General features: G+C 26.0%; 1 protein-coding gene and 1 long non-coding RNA gene across 3 annotated transcripts in view; one reads left to right on the plus strand and one right to left on the minus strand.

The window, feature by feature from the left end:
- LOC114122329 (zwei Ig domain protein zig-8-like) overlaps nucleotides 1–23,355 on the minus strand; it is a 356,252-nt gene that overhangs the window by 155,082 nt on the left and 177,815 nt on the right. The window lies entirely within an intron of this gene.
- Nucleotides 22,229–23,326, plus strand: LOC126550470 (uncharacterized). Its single transcript, XR_007604591.1, has 3 exons — nucleotides 22,229–22,327; nucleotides 23,035–23,166; nucleotides 23,229–23,326. It is a non-coding gene; the product is annotated as an uncharacterized LOC126550470 (long non-coding RNA).

The following is a 23,355-nucleotide window of genomic DNA, read 5'->3' on the forward strand; positions in this document are numbered from 1 at the left end:
GGTCAACCGATGTTTTAGAATATTTCCTCATCTAAGAAAATCTCTTCATAAAACCAACTCTGCTAGCTAGTGATTTTTTACTAAAACATAGTATATACTATATAGTCCAAATAATATTATCCAAGTATATTAAATGGAATCGAATTTATTTTTCCTTTCAAGCGAATTTTAAAAACGAATATTATAGGTACATCATTTAACCGTAAAAAAAAAAAAAAACTATATTAATATAGAACCAATCTTTTTATTTTTTAAAATCTTTTGTCAAGTTTAGGTATAATTAATATTGTTTGTAAAATAAATCTATATTAACAAACAAATAAACATTGGTCATTTATAATAGTAAATTATAAGTAATGTTTTTGTTTACAAATCAATGTAAATGCAAACCTATAATTATTAAGAAAATAAAACCTCAAACAATGTGGGATTGTCAGTCTGATGATTGATATTATATTGTGATATTTCAAATCAATTTTGAGTTGAGTCATTTGTTTTTAGAATTTTAGATGGAAAAATTTATCTCTGATTTTTTCAACTTTTTCATTAATATTACTTACAACGTTTAAATTTAAATTTAGTATAATAAGAAATTTAAAATATCATAATCTGTAAACATTCATACAAGTATGTGCTGCTTTAAGTATACATATATATATAATATAAGCTAAAGGTAATTCATAACAAGTAACATGGCAAAAGTTTTAAGCGATTTAAAAATATTTTGATTGGTCGGTATCCGAACTCGTGGATTTGTTTGGCAGGAAATTAAGATTAATGTTCTGAGCGAGCAACGCGAGTATTAAGTCCGGAAATGGTTACATCCTATGGGAATCCTGTACGGTCTGGACCCGTGACCCTGAGATTTGGCACTAGACACAGTCCTATGGGATTGGCCGAAGAACAATCGAGACATTTTTATACGTGTTTCCAACTGAAAGGGTCCTCGGTGACTATGAAACACCACAAAGGATTACTCCGTGGAGTATTTTTGAAACTTAAGTTCCATTTTATCATCATGCTAAGCAAGTGATAACAAACAAGGATAAATTATCAGATGATTTATGTAGGTCAAATCCGTGTATGCTACTATGCACGTATTCTAACTTTTGTACGTCATTATGCCAAATATCTTTCAGTAAACTTTTATTGTTTAAAGTATTACGCTTTATTTATTTCACTTGGAAATAAAAAACTTTATGTATATATACTATATAGGCACTTACACTATAGGTATATAATGAATAGATTATTTTGATTTGTGTAAATAAAATTTTTAAATTATTCTTTGCATAAAAGAAGGTTTAAAATAAAAAATTATATTAATATACATATATATTATTTAAATTAGTTAGTATACATTATACACCACGGTGAAATAAACATAAAAACAAATGTTCAGTATATTGTATAATATTTATACAGGTATATTTTACTCTAGACACGAGTTTATAAATAATTCAATTTCCCACGTTAGTTATCGACCAGAATGTGTAATGTATCTAATAAATACAATACTATATTATATATTAATATACACATGCGTACTATTTAAACACAGTTGATGAGTAGTAGAGATTCGAGGTTCATTGTTCTTCTATCACTAAAGCTACCTATATAGTATAATATATATTCGACTGATATCCGAATGTTCTCCGAAGCCCAAGAACAAAGGAAATCTTTAACCGCAAACACTCACACACATAATATATGTATCTGTATGTATATAAATAGTTGATTATAGTATTCAAGTTTATAGCTATATATATACATACAGAACTGGCTCTAGACAAAATGTGTACATAGACAAAATCCAAATCTTCAGCACTTTCGTTTTGTATCTCTCTATTTACCCCTTAACCATATCTTTGAACATATTTACGTCCACTTTGGGTTTAAGTCACAGTATATAACATTATTCTTATCTTAAGAAGCAAGAGCTTTTAAAGTTAAAGCACCATTTTTTACTATGTTAGACGCTGAAATATGCGTTTATATTTCCACATTAACCCGTACATTATTAACCATGTCAGTATCGACATTTTAAATTTCCAAATTTTCTGAAGAAAAATAAATATTATTTATATTATCTTTGTAGATATTAGTTGGTAGTTTTGGAAAAAAGCTTAAAATGCTATATTTTTGTTAGATATTTCTGTTTCATGTGTAATACGTTTTTTTATTGTACTTCAATAATCAAAATTAAGATAATCGAAAGCATTTAATGCCGTATGCATTTTGAATTTTCTTTTATTTGAAATTGTAAGAAAAAAGTTGTAAATAAGTAAAGAAAAGTCATTATTATCAAACGCTATAATATTTAAATTGTTGATTAATTTTTACTTTCATATTTTATTAATGAATAAATACATCATTTAAATGAATATAAAATATACGGGTTTTTTTTTTAAATATAATAGACCTATTTTAATTTTGAAAATTATAATAAGCAATAACAGTTAGTATCTACCTACGTATGAAAATGATAATGATCTGGTTCCATCCACCAACATCTATTAATACATGTTTGTTGAATATTATACAATTAGATTAAGGAACAAATTTATCATAATATAACAAGTTTATTAGCATTAAAAATAACAATGTTCATAAAAAACAGAGTTGAATTCAAGTTTTAAATTAACTATTTTTTTTTTATCATCAAAATTTACCTTAAATATAATATTATGAATATTACTTACGTAGTTATGTTTTATTTTTAGAAAATAAAAAATGAATATTCGTTTACTATTCCAAATAATGAGATAATAACACTTTAATAATATGCTTTTATAGTTATCAAAAAAACTATTAACTAAATAATGTATTAATATTATATAGTAGTTATAAAAGTACAAAAATGGTACCTATATAAGTTTTTAGCAACTGTTGCCTCTAAACAATAAATTCCTCGACAGAGTGACAAACGAAAAGCAAATTATATTATTGATAATCAGCATATTGATACATGGTGATTGTTAAATAACGACGAGTTAAAATAATAATTTTGGTTTAAAAATATAACTGCGTAGATTATGTTTTCATATTATATTAATAAACATAATTTTAAGTTTAATTGAATGTAGTATTGTATTTGTACGTATGTATACCACCCAAAATCTAAATTTAATTTATTGCTGATATCAGCTATTATGTTAAAATAAAAATTTTAATATAAAAATTAAATAATATATTTTTTTGAAATATGGCTTTGAGTACACTAAGAAAATACTGCCTCTTAAACAATATCACCTTAGGCGTAATGTGTCGTCTGTGCCTTCTGACGGGCCGTATAAATAGTATGTTATAGTATGTTAAAATACTGTTCATAATATTGCATCCTATCGTAGTGTAACTTCATAATTGTTAACTGGATTGAAATACTAGAGAAAACACAATTCATTTCAGCAGAAGCACCATTTAGTGAAAATTTACTAGGTAGCGATTTACTACGACGTTTGTATAAACTATAGTATGATGAACCACGTCTAGCTGAAAGCTTTATTTATAGGGACAATTTCAGTTTTTGTTGGATTTTGAGAACAAACTATTATACAAGTAAATAAATTATATTAATTCCATAAGTATTTAAATTTTAATCTGTTTCTATTAAAAAATAAAAATAAAATGAACCAATTGGTGGTAATACTATTTATATCGAGAGGTGAAAGAATGATTTTTTATCAAGCTGATAATAAAAAAAACAGTTTATTCTGTTTCTGCAATTCGTCAACAAGGTATGAGCGGATCATTTTTGTTAGTTAGGGGATGGGTTTTGTATTTGTTGTAAGTCGGCCAAAATCCGGTTACAGCACATATTTTTATTACCATATATATAATATACATCTAAAACTCTACAAGAACAAAGAAGCTAAACTTTTAATTTAATTTCAACGTTGGGCGGTAGATATAAGAGTATAACGAACGATAAAGTATATTGTAGTTTCTGAGAATGGCGGCCGTCGTACCTCTAGAAATTAAGAAAGTTTGCGCGAGTCAGGGTTGCAAAATAGATAACTGCAAAGATGGAGAGATTGATAGATGAAGATAATATAGCATAGGTGTCATTATGACGAGGTAGATGGCATAGATAATATTGTTATGGGTATAAGGAGACAGAAAGGTGTAATAGGGGAAAGAGCTGCTGCAGATGGCGGAAAAGAGACGGTGAGAAAATAGTTTAAAACAAATGACAAAGTCCAACGAAAGAGAATGCACGTAGTTATAGCTTTATGTTTTAATTACGCATGACCTGATCATGGAGGAGATGAGCGCCGCTCGTTTATATCGGATGGTACAGAGCCAGCGCGTATGCCATTGTTAGTATGCACGTTTTATAACATATATATATATATTATATTAATAAAAAATTACACCGAACAATTTACATTCAAGCCAATGTCGATTCGAAAACATAACGCAAACAAAAATGAATTAATTTCGTATAGCTATATGTATCTTTGGTTATAAATTATCATAATATTATACCGAGGAGCCGCAAGTTTATGGTTTGGTACAATATTATTGTTCATCCGATACAGTAAAATAATTCGTTTGATTTTCATTTTTTAAAGATAATTTTTTTTTTTTTTTTAAATCGTCGGTCGGTAATAATACACGGGATTTTCGTTCATGATTAACACATTATATAAATGAAAAATCGATACATTCATTAGTCATTGATCTATAATAATTAATTACTGTAAGTGCCTATTTCGTACAGTTCAATTAAAAATAAGGACTTAAAAATTCAACTAACTAAAGTAGTAACTTAACATATATACATCCTAATAATATCAATGTACGTAGTAGACGATAACGAGTTGCGATAAACCGAATAGGTAGCAATATAAATACAGACTAAATATTGTAATACACTCTAAACCGATTCTATCGCCATCGCGTAATCGTATTTATAGTTTAAATATACAATTTTGTATTTGATGCAGAAATACTAATAGAACTAATAATTTATTCTATTTCGCTCGAAACAAATTATACCAAATTGTCCAGATTAAATTCGATCATTATAATTTATACTGCACAATGTATGGTATTTAACCTCAGAATATTTAATTGTACGTGTAGATATAAACTAAGTTTTATCGCTGTACGATAAACGCTCCGTAAAATATAATTTATACGATCGAATGTCATATTTAAGAAAACATTTCGTGCTTAGAAATTCGTTCCTTTGTTCTTATTATTTTTATGGATTCTTAATATTACTATCATTTTTGACATTTATTATAAAATTGTCAAATCGGAATCGAAAAAAATATAAAATTAATATCACTATTCAAATAATATAGCACCGATATCATTCGCTTTCATAATGATAGTATGCGCAGTTTAAAAGCAATTCTATGTTTGCAAAATGTATATCCGTCAAAAGTTTTTCGTCAATCCGGTTTTCACGAGCTAACACGAACCATAATATAAGACGAACAATACATAAAATATATATCTGAACCACCGTTTATAAGTGACGTAACGATGCGCTTTAATACACACACACACCCACACACATACACCGCGCGGAAGGGTCTAGACGAATCTCAAAGTTTTTAGCGTGTCTCTCATTCAATCGTCCTCGGCAAAAGCGTTAGTTTTTAAGCCACTTGATTTCCTTTTAACGATGTAATTCAGTATTAATTACACGCAAATCAGATTATCTCCTGCCGAATTGCGAGAGCTCGCATACACACACACACACACACACACATAAAGACTTACCAACGGGGTGCTTTTACTATGTGTGTATGTGTGTGTGTATGTGTGTGTATGTGTGTGTGAGTGTGAGTGTGTATGTGTATATATATATATATAATACGAGCATATCCTGACGAGATGCCTTCTAAACAAATTATGAAGTTGGTCCGTTAAACTTTCAACCTGATACGACGGTGTCATGTTTAATGTGAAACAAGCAGCCAACAAACTTATACTATCCTGTCCCGATGGTCGATTGTGTGGGAGCACGAGTGTTAGTGTACTGAATAATTATATTGTATATATTTTGTATATAAATTATTACAGTGTAAACACTCTGCTTTGTAAGTGGGAAACGGCGGTTGTTGGAGATAAGAGCCGCCGCGGCAGGATGGCAATAATTATAAATTAGTTTTACGAAATTTATCCGCGATATCAAGCACTGACCACCGTGTATTGATAAATAATTCCTGATACGCATTATTTCAATGCATAATATTATTGTAATCACAATAATTATATGATGCATGCCGGCAGATAAGCGAATCGACAAAAACGGTTTTGGCAGGGGTCGCGAAACCAAAGGTCTTGGCTTAACGTCGAAGTCGCTAATCATTTTATACATATAATTAAGTAGATAGTTGTTTAACAACTATAACTGTTACCGATCGATCTGATTGCAAGGTATCCGTTAAAGCGTAATATCACTTGAGCATATATTTATATGATTTCGAATACTTTCATTTAATTGTCAAAAACATAGTTTACAAATACTAAAATGTGATTAATACAATACATTAATACTATATGATTAGCGGCTAGGTATATTGCGTATTGCATGCTAAACAATTTAATCTAATATATAATTATTTATTTCAAACTCATATTCAAGATTTTTTTTGGAAAATAGCACTGAATAATATCTAAAATAATATGTTTGTATAATTTTCAGATTATTACTATGAAAATCTAGCTTATTGAAACTAAACAAAATATTATAACTTTTAACTACAAAATATAATTTACTGTTTGTAAATTATAATAGGTAGTTTCAACAAGCTTTTTTGGCTAAAACAGCAAAATCAAATTTTTATTATACAATATTATAGTATATTACGCTAGGCATGTAAAATGAAAAGTGTCAAATGGGTCAACAATATTGAATAGAATATTATGCGGAATACTAAAAAAAAACCCAATAATATGTATACAAAAATATAACTCTCCCTTGTATACTCGTAGTTACGACACATAATAAAAATTGTACTTATTTTTATTATTTTTTGATCTTTATTTTCTTTTAATTTTATTTTCATCTATATACTTATAAGAATATTAAATTTCAAAAATATTTAAAAATACAATTTTATCTCAACATAGTAATGTATATAAAAACAATAAGTTTGCAGCAAAATGAATATAATTTATAAAGTATTTTAAAATGATTATAATATAGTGATAATCTGATTACATAAATTATAGAAATATAATGTTTGGATCAAATGTATTTTTTGCAATATTTTGAATAGATAATAATTGAATTTAAATCTTATGATCTGAATGCAATTCAGTTTTTGATCATAAACTAAGTTACCTATTATAAAAATAATTATTTGCTTTATCTTCAACCAAAATGTATAAAATATTAAATAGTTTTTGAAATTACTATTGAAAAAAGATATTGTGTGATTGCAGTACTAAAAAGTAATAGGTACCTGTAGTTGTAATCATGTACAATTAATTGTAAAAATATTAAGTAAAGTCTATTTTTTAAATTATTAAATTATAGTTGGGATATGCGATATATATATACATAGGTTTTTATTTAAAAATATTTAAATAATATTCATATTTATAATATATAATATGCTATTGTTATAAATTACATTTAATATTTTAATAATTATAATTTTCCCAATTGTACTATATTTTAACGAAACGTTATATATTATAATATATTTATATGTTTGGAGTCATTAGAAAAGTTTAAGCCTTTGTCAATAAATTTCAGTTCTCAAAACTTTAAATTGGAATTTTTACTGTCGAGTTTATTTTATTTATATGCGATTATCTAGAAGTATATTAGTTATAAATATAAAGTTTAACTACACAATAACAATTCAGTTTGTATAACTATATATCATAATTATACCGAATTTAAATGGCTTCGAGTTGTATAATAACAATAGAATGGCCTGTATTGTAAACCGTAATTCCGACAAAAATACAAACTTACAATATTATTTTGTTGAAATTATTAGATATAATATTGTCATAAAGTATATAATGTTAAGCTACGCCTTTTTAGAGTTGAGTTAAGTGTGATATTATGTTACGTTTATTAAATTATATATTTATACACAAAACAAAATAGAGATAAATATTTTATAATTATTACTTAACAAATAGAAAGCATCGAGAGAGAAAGAGAGAGTAAGTATATACCGTTTAACAGAAAATATAAATAAATAACATTGTGGGTTGGCGTACCTCACAAGCGGTCCATCTGTGTAACATCAACGAACAATATGTACTACAAAACTTGTGACCAGAGTATATTACATATGATATAACATTGATTTTGTGTTATATATATAAATATATATATATACAGAGAAAGAGAGAGGGAAATATTAACTTTACCTTTGGGCTTTAGATCATTAGTACCAAGCCGTTGATAAACAATGATATGATATAATATACTCGTATTATTATTATATAAGGATAGGTTAATTCCATTGCTACTTAAGTAAGTACACGCGTTCTTTTAAATAGTCTTAATTTCTGAAAATAGAATAATGTCTTTGAAAAATATTAACTTATAATTTTTTTTTATCATTATTGTATCTAAAGTTATTTATTTTTCAATGTATATTTTTACCTTTGCTATTGAAGAATACTTTTCATAGTGTTTCGATACATTAAAATCGAGTTTCAAACAAGTAGTTAATAATTAATTTAGTTATGATTATTTAAAGTTTTGATGAGCGAAGGAGTTGACAAACATTTTGCGTGGTGCTGCTCATCCAATACTTCCTACCCAGCTCATAAAAACTTTAAATACTTATAACTTATCAACTACTCATTTTAAATTAAATTGTAATGTATCAAAATACTTAGAAATATATTCTGCTTCAGAATATGAAATTTAAAATCTGTATTGATATTAATTTGAATTCAAAAAAGTTAAAATTAAAAATTAAAAACTATATAAAATTGTAAAAAATATTTTTTTTTCAAAAATGGCGTTTTTCTAAAATTAATATTTTCAAGAAATTTAAAACTTGAAAAAATAACCAGGGTAGACATATAATAGATCACCTTGTATTTAACACAAATAAAATATAATGTAGAGGTAATAACAAAACTGCGAAGAAAAATAATCGTCTTAATATGGTTGATGGGTTTTATTGTTGAATGAAAATTTAATATCGGGCATAATATTGGCATAGCCAATAAAAGTGTATGTTTTATAATACTTATAGTAATCTTTTTACAATAGAGAATTATTATTTTGAGACACTCTATTATGCAGGTTCGACAGAGGTCTGCGTACAGTTTTGAACAAATAATTGTTAGTGTGCATATTTTTTTACAAATAAAAACTGTTTGATATAGTATTATGTCAGAATAGTGGCCATAACAAATTCATAAAAAATGAACCGTGGGTCAGCTAACTACCTAACCCCCCTGCCACATATTTGGGTCTGCCACTTGAAACATCTGTACGCGGGACATTAAGGAAAACCACTACTGAACATGTATCTTGGTATGAACCATTACAATAAACCTGCAGCGCATTATATAATTATTATACTATGGCACTACAAAATGTGTGTGGAGTTAAAAATTCAAAAACCGTTGAATCAGATTAAACGTTGAATAAGATCCGATAATAGTGTATAATAATGAATTTAGCTCGACTAAAATATATAGGTATACAATATGTAAAAATGTTGATAATACAATATTATAATAAGCGAGTTTGAAAATGTACATTAAATCGTTACTACACGAGGTATAATATTTCTATTATATTATCATTTATAAAAACGATTCTCTGTCAAAACGAGTATACGTCAGCCATTGTAATTAAGTTTTTAAATTCAAATTTCTCGAATGGCTTGTTATCGAAATTTGTTTAATTAATTTTTTTTAGAATTCATTTTGTAATATTTTTTATTTTTATTATTATTATTATTTTTATTATTATTGTTTATGCCTGTTATTGTGACGTTTTAGTATAGGTTTAAAATATTTATTTAAGTACCTAGGTTGTATCGTTATTGTTTCAGAACGTGAAACAAAACTAAATAAAATGTTTGTAAAAACTATAATAATAATAATATGCTTTATAGCGTTTATTAATAATGCTGATGAAAAAACAAATATAGGTAGTTTACTTTGTGTTTACAAAAATTTTTTTTATTTTTTTATTTCATACAAAGTTTAAATTGAATACCTGCATATATATATTGTACATGTACTATATAATCTCGTTACTATACTGTATAAAATTATTGTTTTCAATAATATAACAGCGTTTTACACCCACCGTTAACATTCTCAATTGATTTTTTTTGTTATTATCTACAACAATTATTATTAAGAATACTGTACTCAGTTAACGTATGGTTAACGTACGTGTAACAATTTCCACGGTTTATACCATTTAATGTTTATTTTTAATTGTTGTACTCTTATTTGTCATTTTCCTATACAGGAGAAGAAAACAAGATTTTTATCGACTGACTCGACAAACTTCAAACATTTTAATAAAATTATAATACGCATACATCAACACCTATCATACATACACATTTATAAATCCTAATATAAATTTGACCTTTTGAACTCTGTGTAAAAAAACCCGATATTTAATACAACATAATACATTCGCGTTGACCCCGCTCAAAGTATTACATTAATATATAATATTATGACGATTTATTTTAAAAACAAATCCAGATTTAATAACAGACAACTATTATTACATACCATTGATATTATTACAGTTAGCGAATGCATTATACATTGCTCTACGCAGACGTTCGGGAAACGTCACGTAATTCGCATTTTTCTCAGCACGCGACGAGTATTATATTTTGATGCCAATGTTAGGAAATAATAATAATGGTTAAAAAAAAAATGTAAATAAGTTTTATTGCATCAAACTATTAGTACGTCTTTAAACATAACATAATCATTTATAGAAATTCAGAAGAAAACAAATATCAAAACATTAAATGATATGTCATATGTGATTAAAGATTTCATGTTTTTATTATTGTTTTAAAAATTATCATTCGATTCAGATTTAATCCTTTAAACATTTCTCAAAAATTATATTTTTGAAATTGAAAAAAAACGCCAATAATACTTCCAAGAAGTCTGCACCAACTCATGCGTAGGTTTAGCGGTTATGAATTATGACTTATAATATTGTCATTAGATTGTTAGTTTCTAAATAATAATATTAAACATTGATTGTGATATAGACTTTACGGGTTTCTATTTATAATTGGAAAATACGCACATAATGATATATTTATTCACCAGTGTTACTAATGATAAGTTATTATTAGAAATTAGTATATTATTGAATAGTTGATGCAATTTAACAGTATAACACTATTTCGTTGTTTTTAGTTAACACTATTAGAACTTTACGAGTTGTTGGTTTTTAGACGTTCAATAGATAAAAAAAAAATAACTACTTAAAAAAAAAAGAGTTAGTATAAAATAGTAAAAAATCAACGCCAAGAGGGACAACAAGCTATGTAAAGTTGGATAAGGCAGAATTATCGTATATATTATACCAAATTAGAAAATCATAAATATTATTTATCCACGCATTTGTACAAGCAACGAAGTGCACGGGTATAAAAAAAGATAGTAATGTACACAAAAATATGTTCTATTTAAATTATTATACACGTATATATTAATATATATATATATGGTTGTCTGTATAATAATAATGATTATTATTATTATTATTATTATTATAACCATTATGAATTTTTCAATTCATAAAAAAAGCATCAGACGAAAGTAAATTGTTTTTATTTATTGTTTCATTAAATTTAAAAATATATTCTTTCAAAACCAGCTATAATAATAGATATCCATCGCAAAATATATATTTAGAATTCGGTTTTATTAAATAAAGGTTCCAACATTTCAAAATCTGATTTTGGTCCCAATGGTCACCGAACCGCGTACAAAGAGAATTTAACCATATACGATAGTTAGGATAATATATAATATATATTATTTTCTACATAGTGATATAACATTCATAGCATGTATATTCAAAACAATATTTTTCACCAAAATCGTCTTTTTTTCATAGTTTTCATTGGGTCGTGATTCTTAAGAATTATAATAGTTGTTCGGTTTATTATACGGTTAAATAAATTAATATAATATACATATGTAATAGTTTAGCTATTATAATATGATATTTTTAATTTATTTCACACTCACCGAGACTAAACGCGTGTATACATATAATATAACTACCTAATTAACTTTTGACGATTCCGCCATAGTTATTATTTAGCGTTCGGTGCAAACCATTTGCGCTCGGAGCCATTTATCACGGTCCGCGAGCGCCCTAAATCATATTTCACTAGCACCCGAGATATTTTCGCCAAAAAATGAGCAAAAATCATGCGCTACGTTGCCAGATTAGCGTCTATGTAATAAGTGTGCCCGAAATGTACTTGGCTGTAATGTCGACCATATACCATTTTCTTTTTGCGCCGTAACTACTGACAGTTTCTAGAATACACATATTATATACTGTTATCGCTAGCTTAGCGGGGTTGTATACATATATATATATATATACAACCATACATACATACATATGTTTATATCAATATAATTTAAGGAACATAAAAAACCTATAGCGTTTGTTCGAAAACCGATGGTTACAAATGTTATTGGAAAAATGCGTGTTTATTGTATAAAAGAATCACGAAGTCGAATGACAATCACACAGCAGTAATGTTATTCGAATTAAATTAAAATGAATTTTAGTAGTTTGATATTAAGTAAAGGGTGACGGTCTGTTATCAGCCTAAACCTTATTGGTTTCAAAAAAGTGTACCTGTATTACGAAGATATTTAATACGTATATTGATAATGAATATAATATTATTTATTAAATAAATTATCTAAGGTATAATAGTAATAAAATTAATATTACAAATATCATATAAATATTCAATACAAATTATATATAGGTAGATAATAAATATGTGAAATAAAATAATTAAAATAATTTAGAGTGATAATAATTGTTCTTAATAAATATATAATATACAAGTTACAAAAACATTATTATATTATACGACGAGAATTCTATAACCGACTTTAAGAATTTATAGATATGAGTTCCTATAAAGGAATTTTTCAAGAGAAGAATAAAAAAATAAGTGTGAGTGGTATTACATGAAATCAATTATATATTCTTAGATGTAAAATAGCTGTAAAGAGTTCTTTGCTTTGAAAGGTAAATTGATGAACGGTTTTCAGAGTTTAAGCAAAGAATCACCAAATTGAATAGATTCAATTAATAGGTTTTATAAATTGCGCTATGAGTTAGATTAAAAATATAAATAACAACAAAGAAAAGATTTCCACACCTTCAGGAATATATATATATTATACGAGTATATATATATACGTATATAAATATATGTATGTATCTAAAAGGCTCATAACTTTGGTTGTTGATCTATATTACCAAAATGTACAATGTAGATAACGTAAAAATTGATTTTGCTTGTGTCCATGTTCTTACTAAAAATAGTTTTAAATTAATTTCAAATAATTAAACCATATTCAAGCACTAACCGAAATAATGATGTGTATAACTTTAGTAGTTTAATATGCATAAAATATTTTTTAGTTTTAAAACAAAACCTAAGGCTTATAATAATTTAATTTCATTGTAAACTGGGTATGTTCAGAAAAAAAAAATGAAAATGAAAATATTACTAGGTATTTGATACAGAAATAATTCGTGGTAAAATATGGGAATTAAAGAAATACCTAATTAAAAATAATTAAGTTATTTTCCTTGTAAATATAATAATTGAATAGCATTTATCAACATTAAATTTGAGGCAATTATGGAGGCCACAAATCCTAATATTGTAAATGGAAGCAATCAGTCTCAGAATAAATAACATGGAATAATCTTAAGTCATTAGCAAATAGACTAAGGTTTGTTCTCCCAAAAACCAAACATTATTCGTCGTCCATGTATAAACTAAGCGGTATAACGAAGTAATGTATGTCAACCTTGTGGTACACCTGATGGTATTCAGGAAGTTTGTCCGATACAAATTATTTACCTTAATAATTTGTGATATGTTAGAAATGTAAAAGTGAAACTAATTTAAGACGGTGCCTATATTTAACATTCATTAGTTATAATTTTTTTAACTAAGATTAAGTGATATTGTACATATTTGAAACATTTATCTTTAGTGAAATTAAAGATAATTCAAATACTAAACGCCAGTGTCACACTCTTACAGAATTTTTTTCTAACTGATCTAGAGACGTTAACCACACTTGGTAAGGTAGAGATCGATGCGATTGAATGAAAAATAATATAAGGATCGGACTGTGTATAATGACAAATAAACTATACAACAGCTATTACTGCAGACATTTACGGTTTTTTTTTTCTAGCGTTCGGCAAATGTCACGATGCAATATTATGTGTAATATCGACGAAAAATGACGATTGTCTATATATTGTAATATTATTATAATGATACACGTATATTAGAAATAGCACAATCCACGGGGTGAAAGGTATTCGAATTTCGTTTTATTATCAATTTTTTTTTCGCCCGGTCATCACTTATACTGTTCTTGTGCACCGTTTGGATCACACGAATATAACAGCTGGTATACCGTAGCATCAGCTATATACACGGTATTTTTTTTTCATCGTGTATCAGCTGGAAATAATTGGGAATAAAATATATTTTTTCAAAATATGTATAAAAATAATAATATTATATTGATTGATAATACTGATAGCCATTATATTACATAGAAGCATAAAATAGTATACTAGTTTTTATTTTTAAACGATTAAAAATAAAAATAAAATAACGCCAGATGGATTTCGATTAACTGCAAGAATCGTACTGTACCTATACTATAATGCACAGCGTAACGTAATGGCTTCGGTAGCCGCGACGGTACTGGTGGACAGGTAGTGGCGGAGTTGACGCGCGCATAACCCTCGGGGACTTTCTATAATATATTTCAATAAATCATTAAACCATTATACTTTCGCGACTTGATACGGAATTTATTGTTCGGTTACGTTAGCCCGTACGTTCGAATTCATATAATATACATTATATAAATGCGAGATCGGCTCCCGTACATATTATGCAATTAATTATACACGACGCATCGCATTAATACTATTACGCCCATATATACAAGACGCCCCGGACTGCTCAGCTATACATTTATATCGCTTTAGCGAACTTGTGCGCGCGCGTCTGTAATGATATAATATGCGAAGCGCTTAATATACAAAATATAGTTATTATACGTACGTCTTTGCAACAACTGGTGACGACACTTGTGCTCTCGCACACGTAATAGTAATAATAATAATAATAATAATAATACCTTATAATGTGATAATACTATAGAGAGCGACGAGAGAATGAAAAAAAACTATTTTCTGCAGATTGATAACGCCTTGATATATACGCACGATAGGTACATGTGCGACTGACGCCGCCGACTGCGGGCTCGTTACTTTATATAAATATCGTTCGCACGACTCACTTCGTACAATGTTAATTGCGTATATGGCTACCTTATTTCCTTCGCGTCAGGTGCACCGTGTTGTACCGATTTAGCAACATGCGTCTTATATGAAATATTATCCATACGCGCGTTACATCCTTACGAGATTGTCTGTGCGAAATAAGTCGATGAAATATTATACAGTCACACGTGTGACTATACATATAGCTAACGGAGTTTTATTATTTTCAATTGTACGATATAAATGTTTAAAATAATTATGCCATACCTACGATAGTAGAGTGATAATACAAAACATGATAATATTATAATATTGATATCACATAGCGTGCGCTTGAAGTCAAAAAATAATATTCAATATAATTTATGTGTATATTATATTTTATTCTAGATAAAATTATTAACTATTAATAAGATATACTAACTAATTTTATTATATGTATCTATAATAGTTTGTGTCTTAACAACTAAAACGTGTAACTTTGATATTATGATGCTCACAGTAATGGAGTAAAATTCACGAAATCACTATTGGCCGTCAACGTATTAACTATTTTGTTATATTATAATAAATATTTTTTATGACCTATATCCATTTGAAATGTAATAAGTAATACAATATTAATAATAATAATAATATAGTAGTCAAATTAGCGTAACCGTCATATCAAACGATGATCGGTACAAAGCTCGCGGATGATAATATAATGTGATATTACATCAAACGACATCGGCGATAGTGCATGGATGACATCGAGGATTACCTATAGAGCACTCAATATCCATTGGTGAAAACTATGATTATAACAAACACAGGTAAATCCAATTTGTTCCACGGATCAGACGGACGGACAAAAAACCACACGCACATTCGTATATGGAGAAAAGAATCCATTATTTTAAATATACTTGAGACACGCGTGGTGACCCCAAAACACCTTGCGGCATATGGGTGACATCAAACACGATACGAAACTCGCCTTAGACGTCTGACACAGCAAAACACGTTGAAACGTAATCGAATGAAGAAAATACGATGGAATCCTTTAAAAGATAGAGTCTATACCTAAAAGGGCTAAAAGTACTATACCTAAATCACCAACGCATGAAGTCTGGGTCTATATGATGGAGTTAGCTGGACAAATAATCAAATCTACCCGAACATACGAGACATTCTGCGATTCGACAAATTCAAAAAAAAAAAAAACCAAAGAAAATAGACTAAAAACGTATATAGAACGCGACTATTTAATTATTTTGGGTTACGCCGATGGTAACAATTACTAATAGCTACACAGTATAATATTATGTATTTGAAACAGAACATTTAACAAAAATAATATTTCAATATGGTAAACACTATAAATTAATTGTGAAATAGTGTTTTTTTTATATTTTATCCAAATTTTTCTTCCCTCAGAGTATACAAGTTCTAAGTTATATAAATAAAAAAATTACCTAAAAGATGATAAATTTGAATAATGTTACGCCATTGAGGTTTATTGATTTATTGGCCATCTTATTAAATCTAATACAAAAGTTTACGATATCATTCTTCTTTGCCAATTATTTTCAGTCAATTGCTCTCAACAAACTTAAACCTAAAATTGGTACTCAGATCTTGAGAGTTTCGGTGCCCGTTAAAAAAACATAAATCAGCTATGGTTACAGAGAGAGTTATTTTAAAACCTTTATTTAAAACTTAAATATCAGAAAAATCTACTCATGGTACATTGTAACTTTTAAAATTTATATTAACACATTAAACATATATAAAACATTGTGATAAGTTATACTTTTTTCAATTTTTTTATGAAAATATGTTTACTTACTATAATTTATTTATTACTTAAAAGATGAAAAATTATTATTTTTAAAACTATAATAACATTTGGATTTTTATTCTATAGATGTAAATTGTACTCGATGAAACTATAATACTTCAAATAATAATCAAACGGAAAACTTTTAAAGTGCTTCCTGGAAGATTTTATAATAGCACTTGTACTCAACGCAAGTTCTTTGCAATTATTAGGCGTTAAGTTCCTTTAAAACAAGTCGCATTGAATATATTGTTTTATTTAACTTTTTTCGTCATATTTAATTTAATAGAACGGTAAAATCAAATCAAAAACTAACTGTTTACAATCAAATAAAAAGCCTTTTATTTCAATTTCAATACTCGGTAAATTTTTATTTAAAATAGCTAGTCAACTTCATATTCAATACGTATTTATAATTCAAATTAATAAACATAATAGTAAATTTTGATTTAAACTACATTGTATAAAATGCTAATAATGTTTCGTTCAAAAACGGAAACGTTTATTATTAAACTGCTTAGCGATGGAAATATGTTTTGAAATAAAATTGAACACGTAATAGTTTATCGTAGAAAATATTTAATTATGGTCAAAAAATATAATTTTATGACTAAAAAGTGAATATATTGACATAAGTATAGCATAATAAATTATGGAAAATAAAATAACTTAACATAATATATATATATAAGTGATTAATCAAAGTGATCATTAAATACATAATATATTTTTATTTTTTTGTAAAAAAGTAACTGTGAACTACTACATAATAATGTTATAAATTAATTTGCACATGCATAACCTCATTTCTTTATTTATTTAGTGATCAAATACTTTGTCATACGTAAATTACTTGGGTTATAATTTATTATTTTAGAATACGATTACAAGGTTCATATGATTATAATTACAAATAATAGTACATAATATTTATGTATTCAATTTTAAGACGGCATTTTATATAGGCAATATGGCTACACATGTGTTTCTAATTATTATTTTATTAATATTAGATTATTCTATGAATATAACATTGCATGGGTTATTCATAATTATAATATTTTACATTTAAGAATAATAATTGCTAACATAACATTGTATGTAACATTCAATATTGTGGAATAACACTTAATAAAGATAATTTTATTTTTGTGATACAGTTCTTATTGAGTTTTTATTATAGTTCTTCTCTATTAAGGATTATTATTTGTCCAACATTTTTCTATAAATTATTATTGAAATAACATAATAATACCTCTACTGTACAGTAGGTATTGAGGGTACCTCGTCTTATTAAGTAGGCCACTAGTATGTTATATAATATGAATTCAACTAATATTAAATAATATATCATAAATCATTTTATACGTATGAAAAACGATTATATGTATTGGTTCATTGACTGGATATATAACAAAATATATTTTATGATAATATTATATTAATATTGTTGTTTATTTTTATTTATTTTATTATTAATTTTACTTCCAATGCTAATTGAATTTGTTAATGTAAAGAATACAACTATCACATTTTATAATCATCATATCATATCTCTATAATCTTTTGATTTTAAACAGTTGTTTATTTTATAAAATAACAATATGAGTTATAATGCATTTTGGCATTTTGATATATTAACAATTGAAATTGATAAAATAATTATTGCACAATACAACAGTATTTACTTAACATGAATTATTTTGATATGCAAAGCATATTTACTAAGTTCTATATTTTAACGGCATAATTATAAAATACAATACCATTGACGACTGTTATTATTGGTCACTGTTTCAAATGTTTGATCCATACCTGCGTAAAATAAAATGTATTAGTATGATATTCTTTACAAAGCAGATTGACATGTAAATTGATTAAAATTGTCAAAAACATTTTATAATGCGAGATCAACGTTCATGACGTCAAAATATCGTTTACCAATTGAATATATTCAGATAAATAAACATATTATGAACGGATAGGTCGACGATTTTACTGCATTTTAACAAAGTTTATAGTTAAAATTATTTTGCGTTCCAATCATCGAGGTACTAAAACATACAATATTATATTTGCAGCTTTAATTGTACACATCGTTGAACACATTATTATAAACATGGGTCAAATATTTCATTCTACACCTATATGACGACTGTGCATGTCCATACAACGATATAACGAGTGATGAGTAGATATATAATTGCAATAATATAATTTTAACTTGAACGATATCAAATTGTATACCTTTCCTTATAAGGCTTATAATTTTAATTACATGCAAAATATTTCAGTCGTATTATGATTATTTTATATTAATAATATGGTTTTTTAATGAATTGTTTACATAACATTTATGATAGTTCACTTTTTATACCAAAAATTATAAATAATATATATATGTGCGTATTATAGATTGATTGGTACGAGCATAATGGATATGAATATGTATTGGAATACACCTTAATCGAATAATTTCAGGGTTGATGGTTGTTTGATCAGAATATTTTATCAATTGTAAATCTACGTAGTGTATGCTTAGTACTCAGAAAATCGACGATGCGTATCTTCTGCATGTAACGTAGTTTTTTATTATACACAAGATATATAGGAATTTATATATTATATAAATCTGGTTATAAAATTATTCTATATAGTACATAAAGTTATACGTTACATTAGGTTAAATAAGATTGTTTTTTTTTTTTTTAATTTAACTATAAACTAAATAATTTCTGGTTCATATCTATACATAAAATGAAGAACTAATTTTAATTTATTGTCAAAATGAAAAGATTAAGCTAATTAAAATCACTTGGTTGTTTTGTTCTAAATACTGCGATGTAAATTTAAGATACATTTTTAGCATATACACCCATCTGGACGATACTAAGATAAACATATAACGATATGTATCGAACAAAATAGTTTGTCAATTAATTTTATTTTAGAATCTGAGTGAAGATATTATTGATTCGATATACGATAAATATTTTTTTTCTATCTTTTATCATATTTGGGAGAAGTAAAAATGCTTTGAATTTTAACTTCGTGGATGGTATTTATAATTATGATTTTCTATGTATAGTATAAATAATTTTACTAGGAATTTTTAAACTTTTTGTATATAATATAAATGATCGATTTTTTTTACATTCATTTTATTAAATACTGTAGTAAGACTATAAATATGTAAAAATATTTGAAAATTTAATTCAAGTTTTCTTATGAGAGTAATAAAAATTACAGAAAGTTTTTAGACACGATATTTTCTATAAGCATTTCAAGTTAAAATGTTGACAACATTTGTCAAAACCTTGAAAATTACAAATTATTTTGCAATTAGTAATTAATTCATAAAAAAATTCTGTTTATACTTAAAATTATAATAGAAAGTTCATTATAATTTTTGATATCTATATAAAAAAAAATTGTCTAAAACCTAGAAAGTTAAATTAATTTTTAATGACCTTTTAAAGTTTTTATGACATTGGATATTCACCTGTATAATAACTATATTTCCTCAAACTATTATATCTAATTCAAAAACAAATAACCGTTCATACTAAAAATTTTCATACTCATTGATGTTTGTATTATTATTTTCTATGTATCATCGAATTTTAAAAATATTTTGACACTGTTTGAGTTATTTATAAGCAAGAGAAATGTTTGATTTTTAATTTTTTTTTTTCTATATACCTATGTCAATAATTGTTCTCTGTATCAAAATTTTTAGAAGTTTAATGCAATAACTTACATAAGTTGCTTATTATTTTTATCAAATTATTAAAAATAAAAAGTGGATTTTTTTCATGGATTATAACTTGAAATTTGTACAAATTCGTCAAAAATCACTCATATTACAATCTACAAGAATTTAATTATAAAATACTCATCTGTATTAGTTTTTTAGTAATATGTAAATTAATTAGTAATAATTTTTTAGTAGTTATGTAATATTTATTAAAAATAAATAGCTAATCATTACTCATCCACAAAAAGTTTAATTTAAAAAAATCATTTTTAAAGTAAATTATTGTTGAATAACTTAATCTGATATTAATTCAAATGGAATTTCACTGGAATTTCAACCAAGAAGCGTTCTTATTTTATTTTTACTCATTATTAATGTAAGTAATTTACTATTAAATTATGGTTGAAAATAATTAAATTTTCTTGTTCGATTATATTTATTGCGTATAAAATATTATTTCATTATTATTGTTTGATTTGTATGAATTCCTATCTCATAATATACATTTTTTTTTCGTTTAACTATGTTCATAACAGTATAATACCTAAATATATTACATAGATCACAAGAACATTATTTAATACTGTTAGAAAATATATATACTATGCATATAATGACTTACAATATGTTCATTTATTTTGTCTGTTATACACGCATAATTGTATAGTTGTATACATTAGGTATAGTATTATATTATGTTTTTATTCGTATTGCAGATGATTTTTTTATCTATCAAACAAGTCATTCATATTATGTACTAACCTACTTTATATCATCATAATATTATTGTATCAAAACATAGTCTATAGTATCATGGTAACCCAAATAACCATGCTTTGAGGAAATATCTATGTTAAATAGGATTTTTTACAGTATTTAATGTTTATATTAACACACAAATTTGTATTTAAAATGTACGTTATTTAATCTTGAATTTGAGTTCTAAATTTACGATTTTAGTTGTATCAATTTATGTATTAGTATTCACGAAAATTTACAAGTGCAAATGATTAAGAACACTATTATAATAATTTACTATAAAATGAAATAATATTGATTGATTTTTGAGTTACTGTACACTAATGTTCCGATAGAAGATTATATATTATTATAGGTTTGTGTTCTTAGAATACGGGATGTATAAATAAACACACTGGTCGTTTTTGGTTATACGAGAGTTAGAAAATGACGTGGGTGAACCGACTGATTTCTAGTAAGTGGAGATATTTTTTGATCGTTTAAGGTTGTCATTTATACGATTTACTTCTAAATAAATTGGCCCAACAGTAATTCAGTCCCTATATGTTTTTTAATTGGCTATTCGCGATAAATAGTATTTCTCTTTCTTTTTACATTTTCTATGTGCCTACTTTCCATGTACTATTGTTTTAACGAATAAGAATTTAGAAAATAATGTAAACAGTTATGAGATGAAGATGACGATTACTATATTTAAATATTATGTACCTACGTCTATTTTGTTTATACATATATATTATTCAACGAAGCATAACAAAGACACAAAAACCAACGGAGTATAGATTTATTCGTTTTATTATTACATTATTTCAATATTAAGATATTAAATTAATATACGACGTGTAACTAGTAGTTTAGTAACATAATATATGAACGATGTAATGTACAAGATGATTCACTAATCATAAAAGATAATAAAAAATAATATTTTAAAGTCATAAAAAATAAATTATAATATTAAATCTAGAATTTATTGTACTTGTATAATTCTTATGAATTAGAAACCTGGATACATTAATATTAATTAAATTGCTAAAATTCAAAAATCATTAAAGCCCCCATATCTTTCAAACACATTATCATGGACCTATTAGCCTTGGGATAAAAATTTAAATAACTAAATCATTATTCGATTGAATTTAATCATGTCAACGTTTTCAGAAAAATTATCCACTGAATAATTAACAGCATAAAAAGGAAGTCATTTTAAAAATAGAAGTTTTTTATATCTCTAAAGGATACTTCTTAAATAATGAAAATAATCTTATGAAAAAAAAAAGTTTTAATATTTAAGTAAGTAGGTGTGTTTAAAAATTTCAAAAATCAGATTTTGAACAACATAATTATTATTAAAGATGTAAAAGGAAGTGGGACATGATTGCTACGAATCATCTTGAATAATACGTGCAGTAAACCAACATAAAACAGTTACACGCTTGCGTAAAAATGTGGCTAACCCGTAAAAAGGTGTTAATACTCTTA

Source organism: Aphis gossypii, chromosome 2 (genome assembly GCF_020184175.1).
Source record: "Aphis gossypii isolate Hap1 chromosome 2, ASM2018417v2, whole genome shotgun sequence".
Lineage (NCBI taxonomy): Eukaryota > Metazoa > Arthropoda > Insecta > Hemiptera > Aphididae > Aphis > Aphis gossypii.